Consider the following 12,867-nt stretch of genomic DNA (forward strand, 5'->3'; position numbering starts at 1 on the left):
TAGACATTTACGATTGTTATTTCTTCTTGCTGAATTGCCCCTTTTATTAGTATGTAGTGGCCTTCTTTGTCTCTCAAAACATCCCTGCATTTGAAGTCTATTTTATCTGAGATTAATATTGCTACACCTGCTTTCTTTTGGCTGTAGCTTGCATGAAATATTTTTTTCCATCCTTTCACTTTCAGTTTCTTTGTGTCCCTGTGTCTAAGATGAGTCTCTTGTATGCAACATATTGATGGTTCATTTTTTTTTATCCATTCTGCGAATCTATATCTTTTAATTGGGGAGTTTAATCCATTTACATTCAACGTTATAACCGTGAAGGCATTTCTTGAATCAGCCATCTTATCCTTTGGTTTATGTTTGCCATATTTTTCCCCTCTCTCTATTAATATCCTTTATTGTACCCATACCGAATCTCTTTAGTACTGAACCTTTCTCCAAGTCTCTCTGTCCTGTCTTTGTTTCTCTGTCTGTAGGGCTCCCTTTAGTATCTCCAGTAGGGCAGGTCTCTTGTTAGCAAATTCTCTCAGCATTTGTTTGTCTGTGAAAAATTTAAGCTCTCCCTCAAATTTGAAGGAGAGCTTTGCTGGATAAAGTATTCTTGGCTGGAAATTTTTCTCACTCAGAATTTTAAATATATCGTGCCACTGCCTTTTCGCCTCCATGGTGGCTGCTGAGTAGTCACTACTTAGTCTTATGCTGTTTCCTTTGTATGTGGTGAATTGCTTTTCTCTTGCTGCTTTCAGAACTTGCTCCTTCTCTTCTGTGTTTGACAGTGTGATCAGTATATGTCTTGGAGTGGGTTTATTTGGATTTATTCTATTTGGAGTTCGCTGAGCATTTATGATTTTTGTATTTATGTTGTTTAGAAGATTTGGGAAGTTTTCCCCAACAATTTCTTTGAATACTCTTCCTAGACCTTTACCCTTTTCTTCCCCTTCTGGGACACCAATGAGTCTTATATTCGGACGTTTCATATTATCTATCATATCCCTGAGGTCCATTTCGATTTTTTCAATTTTTTTCCCCCATTCTTTCTTTATGCTTTCATTTTCCATTCTGTCATCTTCCAGGTCACTGATTCGTTGTTCAACTTCCTCTAGTCTTGTACTATGAGTGTCCAGAATCTTTTTAATTTGGTCAACAGTTTCTTTAATTTCCATAAGACCATCCATTTTTTTATTTAGTCTTGCAATGTCTTCTTTATGCTCTTCTAGAGTCTTCTTGATTTCCTTCATATCCCGTACTATGGTCTCATTGTTCATCTTTAGTTCTTTGAGTAGCTGCTCTAGGTGCTGTGTCTCTTCTGGTCTTTTGATTTGGGTGCTTGGGCTTGGGTTATCCATATCGTCTGGTTTTTTCATATGCTTTATAATTTTCTGTTGTTTTTGGCCTCGTGGCATTTGCTGAACTTGATAGGGTTCTTTTAGGGTTTGTAGACCTATTGAAGTCCTTATCTCTACTTTATCAGATCTACAGCTTCGTGGAGTACACTTTCTCTAACTAACCAGCAGGTGGCGTCCACGAGCCACCTGTTCTCCACAAGCCAGTTCTCCCCTGCTTAGCCTTTTTGGTGAGTGGGGGAGTGAGTCTTGTGGGGCCCAATTGGTGTACCAAGCTTGTGTGTGTAGTTGGTGTTGCCTGTCCTGTATGTGGGGCGTGTTTCTGGGCAGTCGGGGAGGGGGGGTGGCCCTAACAATCCAATCTCCCTGGTGATCCTAGAGTTTTAAAGCTGCTGCAATAGTCTAATCCTTCAGTTCTGTCCTGCCACAGTTTGTCTCTGCCACTGACCCACAAGTCCTTGGTATTGGCGTATGGCTCTTGAGACTTGCAAGTGGGCCCCTCTTCCAGGCTGTGCACCCCGGGTCCTCTGTTGAGGGATGACTGTGCTATGTCACAGGTGAGTGCCGTCCCCTCAGGGCAGTTCTGGGCTGCTGGGCTGTGTAGGGAGGCTCCCAGTCTGCTCAAATGATGGCTGAATTGGGCTTTGTTAATTCACACTGCTCCACCTTCCCAACTCTGGGACAATCAGCTGAGGTTGCAGGGAAGGCTAATGTCCATGCCCAGTTTTGTGGTATGTGCCTGTTATTTGAAGCCCTTCCGTCACACTGGGTTGTCTGGGGCAGCTCTGGGCTATGGGGCTGGCGATGGGCAGGAGTGTTTCCTGTCCACCAGGATGGTGGCTGTGAGCGGACACCCCCGTTTTCTTGGGAAGTTGTGGTGTTTAGTGAATTTTCTCAGCCACTGAATTATTGCCTTTTGTCTCAGAGCTCTCTTAGTTCTGCTCTTGACTTGACGTGCCCAAATTGAAAGTCTTTGAAGCTTTCTGTATTGAGCTTCTTAGAGTAATTGTTTTAGAAAAAGAAAAAAGGATTAAAAAAAAAAAAAAAAGGGTCCTCCTCAGAGATCTAATGGGTTATTGAAATGCTAAGAGACAAAGCAACCAGGGCCATTAAGGAAAGGTCCACAGGGCAGAGAGATCGGCTTTTCTTCGGAATTTGCATACGCGCCTTAGGGCCTGAGCTCCGCCCTTCCCCTTTCTGTGTTCACCAGAACTCTAAAAATCCTCTGCTTTTATTTTGGAGTTTTTCGTGTTGTTTTTTTTTTTCTATGCCTGTCTCCTCTCTGCTAGGCTGGCTGCTCACAGATTCTCTGGTGTCTGGTCTCTGTCTATCTATGGTTGGAGTCTGGATCAGTAGAATGAGTTTCCGATAAGAGCAGCCACTGCAGTTCTCCCTTCTCCTTCCCGGAGCTGACAGCCCCTCCTCCCACGGGACTGAGCCTGGCAGGGAGGGGCGTGGGTCCCCTGGCCGCAAAAACTTACAGATTTCACTGATCTCAGCAGTTCGACATTTTCATGAGTGTTGTATGAAGTATGCCCAAAGACAGATTGCTCTGTGGTGTCCAGTCCACGCAGTTCCTGGCTTTCTACCTACTTTCCTGGAGGAGTAACTAAAACATACAGCTCACCAGTCTGCCATCTTGCCCCGCCTCCTCCTATTTATTAAGTCTTGAAGATATTTCCCTATATAATCTTGTAGGAATATCAAGTTACTGACTCTTATATTTAGGTCTTTGAACCACTTTGAGATAATTTTGTATATGATGTGATCTAGGGGTCTTCTTTTATTCTTTTGGATATGGATATCCAGTTCTCCCAGCCCCATTTGTTGAAGAGACTATTCTGTCCCAGTTCAGTGGATTTGGGGATTGTAAAAAATCAGTTGACCATAGATCTAGGGGACTACCTATGATCTGTTGATTTGATTCCATTGATCAATATGTCTATCTTTGTGTCAGTACCATGATGTTTTTTTTTTTTAAATTCAGTTTTATTGAGATATATTCACATACTATACAGTCATCCATGTTGTACAATCAACTGTTCAGAGTACCATCATATAGTTGTGCTTTCATCACCCCAATCCATTTTTGAACATTTTCCTTATACCAGAAAGAGTAAAAATAAGAAGAAAAAACAGTAAATAAGAACAACCAAATCATCCCTTTCATCCCACCCCAATCTTCATTTAGTCCCTGTTCCCATTTTTCTACTCATCCATCCATAACTGGGTAAAGGGAGTGTGATCCACAAGGTTTCACCATCACACTGTCACCCCTTATAAGCTAGTTATACAATTGTCTTCAAGAGTCAAGGCCACTGGGTTGGAGTTTGATCATTTCAGGTATTTACTTCTAACTATTCCAATTCACTAAAGCCTAAAAAGGGATATCTATATAGTGCATAAGAATGCCCAGCAGAGTGACCTCTCAAATCCATTTGAAATCTCTCAGCCACTGAAACTTTATTTTGTTTCATTCCACTTCCCCCTTTTGGTCAAGAAGATGTTCTCAATCTCATGATGCTGGATCCAGGTTCATCCCTGTAATATCCTGCATTGCCATGGAGATTTACACCCCTGGGAGTCAGGTCCCATATGTAGTGGGAGAGCAGTGAGTTCACCTGCTGAGTTAGCCTAGCTAGAGAGAGAGGGCCACATCTGAGCAACAAAGAGGCACCCAGAGGGAGTCTCTTAGGCACAATTATTAGCAAGTTTGGCCTCTCCTTTGCAGCAATGAGCCTCACAAGGGCAAGCCCCAAGATAGAGGAATTGGCATACCAAACTGTCAATCCTCAATGTTATGAGAACATCAGCAACAACCCTAATGAGGAAGTCCAACACTTCTGCATTTTCCCTCAGCTCCTCAGGGGAGCCCTGCATATAAATTTTTATTCTCTGCCCAAATTACTCTGGGATGTGTCACAATTTCACACTAACCTGTGCACACCTACCAGATCTCACTTCCTATTCAAAGTTCCATGTAATCATGGTGTTTGAACAAGCTGACTGTACAAGTTAAATTGTTTAGTAGTACCATGATATTTTGACCACTGTAGCTTTATAGTAGGCTTTTAAGTCAGGAAGTGTAAGTACTCTGAATTTGTTCTTTATTTAAAGAATGTTTTGGCAATTTCATATCCATTTCCCTTCCAAATGAATTTGAAAACTAGCTTTTTTGCAAAGTAGGTTGTTGCAGTTTTGATTGGAATTGCATTGAATCTGTAGATCAACTTAGGCAGAATTGAAATATTAATGTTCAGCCTTGCTATCCATCAACATGAAACATCTTTCCACCAATTTATGTCCTCTCTGATTTCTTTTGGTAAAGTTTTGTAATTTTCTGTGTAGAGGTCTTCTACCTCCTTGGTGAAGTTTTCCTAGATATTTGATTCTTTCAGTTGTAATTGTGAATGGAATTTTTTTCTTGATTGCTTCTTCAGTTAGGTGATAACTTGTGTATAGGAACACTGCTGACTCTTTGTGCATTAATCTTGTATCCCACCACTTTGGTTAATCTGTTTATTAAGTCAAGTAACTTTGTCATCGATTTTTCAGGATTTTGCAAATATACGCCAATACAACCCAGAGTAATTTGGGAAGAGAATAAAAACTGTTTACAAAGCCCCATGAGGGACTGTGGAAAAATGTGGAAATATTAAACTTCTTCAACTGGGGAATTCCTGATATTCTTGCAAGCATCAGAGACTACCACCTTAGTAGGCCAAGCCCTTGATCTTGGGGCTTGCCCTTGCAAAGCTTGATACTGCAAAGGAAAGGCTAATCCTACTCATAATTATGCCTAGGAGTCACCCCCAGAGGGCCTCTTTGTTGCTCAAATGTGACCTCTTTCTCTAAGCCAACCCGGAAGGTAAAATCACTGCCCTCCCCTCTAAATGGGACATGACTCCCAGTGGTATAAATCGCCCTGGCAATGTGGAATGTGACTTCCAGGAATGAGCCTGGACCCTGCATTGTGTTATTGAGAAAGACTTTTGGACCAAAAATGGGAGGAGAATTGAAACAAAAACAAAGTTTCAATGGCTGAGAGATTTCAAAAGGAGTGAAGAGGTCATTCTGGTGGTAACTCTTATGCATTATATAGACATCCCTTTTTAGTTTTTACTTTATTAGAATAATTAGAAGGAAATATCTGAAATTACCAAATTGCAATCCAGTATCCTTAACTCCTAAAGGCTATCATCATATTAATATATAGCTTATATGGTGTGACTTTGTGATTGTGAAGACCTTGTGGCTCTTGTTCCCTTTACCCAGTGATGGTCAAATGAGTAGAAAACAATGGAGAAAAATAAGTTAGTAGTATAGGGGAGGGGGTATGGGACATTTTGAGTATTCTTTTTACTTATATTCTTATTTTTATTTTTTGGAGTAATGAAAATGTTCAAAAATTGTGGTGATGAATGCACAACTATATGATGATACTGTGAGCAGTTGTTTTACATTTTGGATGATTGTATGGTATGTGAATATATTTCAATTGAAAACAAAGTAAATGAGGCACAGAGTTAGGATATGGGATGATTTGAATGTTCTCTTTTACTTTTATTTTTATTCTTGTTTCCATTTTTATTTTTTGTAGTGATGAAAATGTTCAAAAATTGATTGTGGTGTTGAATGCACAAATATATGATGAAACTGCAAACAGTTGTACACTTTGGATGATTGTATGGTATGTGAATATATTTAAATAAAGTTACATTTAAAGGAAAAAAAAGAATCAGGGATCCTGGATTGCAGTTTAATGGTTTCAGGTATATCATTCTAGCTATTCTAATACACTATATACTAAAAAGGGATATCTATATAATGAATAAGAATACCTCTGGAATGATTTCTCAACTCAATCTGAGAACTCTCAGCCATGGAAACTTTCTTTAGTTTAATTTCTGTTCCCACATTTTGTCAGAAAGGCTTTTGCAATCCTACAATGCTGGGTCCAGGCTCATCCCTGGGAGTCATGACCCACATTGCCAGGGAGATTTACACACCTTGGAGTCACGTCCCACTTAGGAGGGAGGGCAGTCATTTTGGGCTTGGACAGAAGCAGGACATGTCTGAACAACAAAAGAGGTTCTCTGGGGGTGGCTCTTAGGCACAATTATAAATAGGCTTAGCCTCTCCTTTGCAGTAACAAGCTTCACAAGGGCAAGCCTGACAATCAAGGACTTGGCCTACTACAATGGTACTCCCCAATGCTTGTGAGAATATCATGAATTCCACAGGTGGTGAAGTTTAATGTTTCCACATTTTTCCCAAGGTCCTCAAGGGGGCTTTGCAAATGCTTTTTATTTTTTGCCCAAATTACTTTGGGATGTATTGAGGTGTCATGCAAACCTGTGAAAACCAACCAGATCTCACCCGCTATTCAAGATTCCTTGAAATGATCGTGTTTGAATAAACTGACAATACAAGTTAAATTATATAGTATGCTACAGAAAATACAGATTTTGCACCAAATAAACGTCTCTTCCTTTGTTCTCACACAGAATTTGAGGTTTAAAACACAATCAATATCCTCCTTTCCCATTTAGTCTTGTTTACCATAATTCTAATCAAGTCCATTTCATTCATACCTCTAATTGAAGTTTGATCTCTTTTTCAGCTTCTTTAACATTTGATGTGTGGAATAATATTGACATTCATAGCTGCTGAACTCTGACTCTGAGTCTCAGGTGTCAATCAGATACCAGAAGTTCCAGGGACCAAGCAGGTTATGCACAAACAGCTCAGCACCTCACAATTTAGAAATGACTCTTTCAACTCATTAATAGATGTGACTGCTGGAAGAGCTTACAATCTAGTAACCTTTACCATAAGCCTTCCCATGATAACATATGCTCTCAGACTGAATTCTCAGAGTTTGCACATTATAGTTGGTCCATATTAGTGAGGCATTATAATGTTTATCTTTTTGATTCTGGCTTATTTTACTCAACATACTGTCCTCAGGGTCCATTCACCTAGTTGTATACCTCGCAACTTCATTTCTTCTTGCTGTGACTTAGTGTTCCAGTGTATTTCTACACCACAGTTCACCATTCCATTGATCAGTCAGTGTATGCTTAGGCCACCTCCACCCATTGTGAATCATGAAAACTGCTGCCATAAACACCAGTGTGCAGTTTCCATTCATGTCCCTGCTCTAAGTTCTTCAAAATATACACACAACAATGTATTGCAGAACAATATGGCAGTCCCCATAGTTAGCTTCCTGTGGAACCATCACACTGTACTCCAGCTGGGCTGTGCCATTCAACTCCCCTACCAACAGGGAATATGTACATCCCTTTCTCCACATTTTCTTCAGCACTTATATCACCCTGTTTATTTTTTAAACAGTTTTATTCACACAACATACAATCCACCCTAAATAATCAATCAGTGATTTCCAGTATAATCATGTAAATATGCGTTTGCCACCCTAGTCTATATGAGGACATTTCCATTTCTTCCCCAAAGCAAGAGGAAAAAGAGAAATAAATGGAAAGAAGAAAAATAAAATACACTGAAAAGTTCAGACAACACCACCACCAAGAATCCCAAATCACTCCCTTGTATCCCCCTCTTATAGATTTTTTTTTTTTTAGTTGGAGCACCAAAGCATTTATTACCCTAAGCAGTTTGAAAAATTCCAGGCACTGGTCACAACCTTCCTTCATCACAAGAAAACCAGAACCTCTTGAAACCACACTCCTCCCCAGCTGAAGTGAGAAATTAAAGCTCACAGTCCAAGCTATGTCACAGCTACTGTATCCTGCTTGATGAATCATCTCAAAGTCACAAGTGGGCATGATGTGACTTGGATCCAATTCTTACATGGACAACCCCACAATTAAAGTAAGATTGGTCTGGCAACAGGTCCAGAAATAGAACCTTCACTGCTTTTGAAAACAGGAAGGTTTTCCATTTATAATTACCACAATTAAATGGAATTGTCTAATAACCATCAGTGAGTTCAAGAAGGCCTAGAAGGAAGTGCTAATCCTGTGGGCTGGGGTAGACCAACCAAAGAACTTTGGCTATTTAAAGTCTCACCATGACTGTCCTTAGGTAGGACTCTCCTGGCTGCCTAGCAACAAGGCAGCCCACAGTGGCTGCCCCGGAGTTTGCCTAGGGCTGGGGGTGGGGAGTGGTGGGAAGGTGGTTCTTCAGCTTGCAAATTAAATTACACAGAATTCTTAGGAGTTGAAAAAGGCAATTTTCAAGCAGTAATGAGAAGGCCCCTGACTATTTCCACATTTGGGGAATACAAGCTGGTCGGGTCTCACATAGGATTTTTTTTTTTTTTAAATGCAGTTTTATTGAGATATATTCACACAGCATAGAAACCATCCAAAGTATACAGTCATTGTCTCAATTATCATCAAATAGTTGTGCATACAGCCCCGATCAAATTTAGACCATTTTCATTACTCTAGAAAAGAAATAACAATTAAAAAAAGAAAACCCTATTCCTCCCATACTACCTATCACCCCATGTTATTGACCCATAGTATTTTTTTTTCCTCTGAACATTTTCCTTACATCAGAAAGAACCAGAACAAGAATAAAAAATAAAAGTGAAAAAAGAACACCCAAATCATCCCCCCATCCCATCCCGTTTGTCCTTTAGTTTTTTTTTTTTTTTTAATCTTCATTTTATTGAGATATATTCACATACCACACAGTCATACAAAACAAATCATACTTTTGATTGTTTACAGTACCATTACATAGTGGTACATTCATCACCCAAATCAATCCCTGACACCTTCATTAGCACACACACAAAAATAACAAGAATAATAATTAGAGTGAAAAAGAGCAATTGAAGTAAAAAAGAACACTGGGTACCTTTGTCTGTTTGTTTCCTTCTCCTATTTTTCTACTTATCCATCCATAAACTAGACAAAGTGGAGTGTGGTCCTTATGGCTTTCCCAATCCCCTTGTCACCCCTCATAAGCTACATTTTTATACAACTGTCTTCGAGATTCATGGGTTCTGGGTTGTAGTTTGATAGTTTCAGGTATCCACCACCAGCTACCCCAATTCTTTAGAACCTAAAAAGGGTTGTCTAAAGTGTGCATAAGAGTGCCCACCAGAGTGACCTCTCGGCTCCTTTTGGAATCTCTCTGCCACTGAAGCTTATTTCATTTCCTTTCACATCCCCCTTTTGGTCAAGAAGATGTTCTCCGTCCCACGATGCCAGGTCTACATTCCTCCCCGGGAGTCATATTCCACGTTGCTAGGGAGATTCACTCCCCTGGGTGTCTGATCCCACGTAGGGGGGAGGGCAGTGATTTCACCTTTCAAGTTGGCTTAGCTAGAGAGACAGGGCCACATCTGAGCAACAAAGAGGCATTCGGGAGGAGGCTCTTAGGCACAACCATAGGGAGGCCTAGCCTCTCCTTTGCAGCAACTGTCTTCCCAAGGGTAAAACCTGTGGTAGAGGGCTCAACCCATCTAACCACCAGTCCCCTATGTCTGTGGTCATGTTAGCAACCACTCACATAGGATTTTGGTTTTATTTGATTGGTTTTATTTTTTTATTTTTTATTTTTTTCCTCCTCCTTTTTTTTTTTATTTATTTATTTTTTTTTAATCATCATTTTATTGAGATATATTCACATACTACGCAGTCATACAAAACAAATTGTACTTTCGATTGTTTACAGTACCATTACATAGTTGTACATTCATCACCTAAATCAATCCCTGACACCTTCATTAGCACACACATAAAAATAACAAGAATAATAATTAGAGTGAAAAAGAGCAATTGAAGTAAAAAAGAACACTAGGTACCTTTGTCTGTTTGTTTGCTTCCCCTACTTTTCTACACATCCATCCATAAACTAGACAAAGTGGAGTTTGGTCCTTATGGCATTCCCAATCCCACTGTCACCCCTCATAAGCTACATTTTTATACAACTGTCTTCGAGATTCATGGGTTCTGGGTTGTAGTTTAATAGTTTCAGGTATCCACCACCAGCTACCCCAATTCTTTAGAACCTAAAAAAGGTTGTCTAAAGTGTGCGTAAGAGTGCCCACCAGAGTGATCTCTCGGCTCGTTTTGGAATCTCTCTGCCACTGAAGCTTATTTCATTTCCTTTCACATCCCCCTTTTGGTCAAGAAGATGTTCTCCATCCCACGATGCCGGGTCTACATTCCTCCCCGGGAGTCATATTCCACGTTGCCAGGGAGATTCACTTCCCTGGGTGTCTGATCCCACGTAGGGGGGAGGGCAGTGATTTCACCTTTCAAGTTGGCTTAGCCAGAGAGAGAGGGCCACATCTGAGCAACAAAGAGGCATTCGGGAGGAGGCTCTTAGGCACAAATACAGGGAGGCCTAGCCTCTCCTTTGCAGCAACTGTCTTCCCAAGGGTAAAACCTGTGGTAGAGGGCTCAACCCATCTAACCACCAGTCCCCTATGTCTGTGGTCATGTTAGCAACCACTCACATAGGATTTTGGTTTTATTTGATTGGTTTTAAAATTATCCTGGATCCAGGAAATCTATGCCCTCTTCTCATTCTCCTTTTATCATCAAATCAAATAGCACTTACTTCCAGAAACACTGGGCTCTAAATGAAAAATATGGAAAAACAGACTTTGAGTTGCAGATTATTATGAAAATCAGCTTCAGGCCAGTTATGTTTTGATGAGGTTGTCTCCTCATAATTCCCCCCACCCCACACCTGGTCACAGTCATGGTAGAAGCAGGAATCCAATGGGCAATCTGCCCTCCTTGCTCAACTAAGGCAGTCCAGGAAGAAAGGGAGTTTCCAGCAACTGCCTCTGTCAAACTCTGCTCTACTTGAACTTTGCTCAGCATTAACAGGTCATCATGGCTACAAGTTCCCCCAAACAATCCCTATTAGTATCTTGAAGGCACACCTCCTTATCTGCATAGGGCTTTCTATTTATTAAGAATTATTGCAATTACTATCACTATTCAAAAGAAACTTCAGCATCAAAGCCTACCCCTGCCCAGCCATTCAGCCCCTGAGATACTGGGAAGGTGGGGATGAGGGCAGACCCCAATTAAAATCAGGGATTCTGGTCATTGGAGTCACACTTGAGCATGACCTTCAGCCCCAATCCCCTTCTGGATGTTTCAAAGGCCTCCAGAGCTTTCTCCAGAGGAAATCTATGGGTGACCAAGGGCTTAATATTCACTGACTTGGATGCAAACATTGAAATTGCCATCAGCCACATGTTGCAGTATCAAAACATGCCCTTGATATCCACTTCCTGGGTAGCTGCATGCATGAGGGGTCATGGTGGATATCTCAGGGCCCAGCCCCACTAGCACCAGGGTCCCACCAGAATGGGTGGCATAGATGCCCACCTGGATGTTGGCCCCTGCCCCTGTGCACTTGATGGTGATTTCCAGCTTGCATCCCAGAACAGCTTCTACTTTACTGGCAATTTCTTGAGGGCTCTCCTTGGAGATCTGGAGGATGAGATTGGCCCCTACTTCCTTGGCTTTGGACAACCAAGAAGCAGACAGATCCATCACCACCACTTGAGCAGCTCCCATTGCCTTGGCTATGAGCAAAGTGACCAGTCCAATTGACCCGGCTCCACACACAAAGACCTTGTCTCCCAAGGTGACTCCAGCTCTCTGGCAGATGTGGATGCCCACAGACAGAGGCTTGATCAGGGCCCCTTCCTCAAAGGTGACATTGTCAGGAAGCTTGTAGCAGAAATCTGCATTCTGCTTGTAGAACCGGCAGAGGTTCCCATCATCATGGGGTGTAGCACAGAAGAAGATAGATGGGGACAGATTGTATCAGCTAATCTTGCAGAATTCATCAGTTTCTCTGGGTGCACCAAGCTCAATGGCAACATGGTCACCTGGTTTTAGGTGCTTTACCAGTGATCCCACTTTTACGACTGTTCCTGAAGCGTCATGCCCTAGCAACATGGGCTTTTTCACAACGAAATCCCCAATTCAACCATGCTGCCAGTAGTGGACATCTGAGCTGCAGATTCCAACTGAATGTATCTTCAGCAGAACTTCATTTGGGCCTGGTTCAGGGATGGGGTAGTTCTCCAGGTGCAGGTCCCTGGGTCCATGCATCACCAAGGAGAGGTTCTCGGGCTGGGCCACCACCGCCATGTTGCTTGCTCCCTCTGGGGTCCTGATGGAATCCGCAGGGTGCTTGCATGCTCTGCTGGCTGCTGGGTGGTGGGTCCAGGGTCTATAGATTTTTAACTTTGGTATATTGCCTTTCTTACAATTAATAGAAGTATCTTAAAGTGTTCCTGTTAACTATAGCCTCTAGTTTGCATTGATTGTATTTTCCCTCATACCATCCATTTTTCAATACCTTGCAATGTTGACATTTATTTGTTCTCCCCCATTTAAAAACATTCTTATATTTGTACATTTAATCACTATCATTGACCACTCTAGATTTTGCTAAGTTATGCAAAACCAGCCTTTATCATTTATCTTTTCTTCAGATGTCATACATGCCCTTAGCCTTCCTCTTTCAACTGAATTTTCACTCA

At 41.4% G+C, this 12,867-nt stretch overlaps 1 pseudogene; it reads right to left on the reverse strand.

Annotated features, from left to right (window-relative positions):
• Nucleotides 1–11,397: 11,397 nt before the first annotated feature.
• On the reverse strand, nt 11,398–12,472 carry LOC119534692 (annotated as a pseudogene).
• Nucleotides 12,473–12,867: the final 395 nt, after the last annotated feature.

Source organism: Choloepus didactylus, chromosome 5 (assembly GCF_015220235.1).
Source record: "Choloepus didactylus isolate mChoDid1 chromosome 5, mChoDid1.pri, whole genome shotgun sequence".
Lineage (NCBI taxonomy): Eukaryota > Metazoa > Chordata > Mammalia > Pilosa > Megalonychidae > Choloepus > Choloepus didactylus.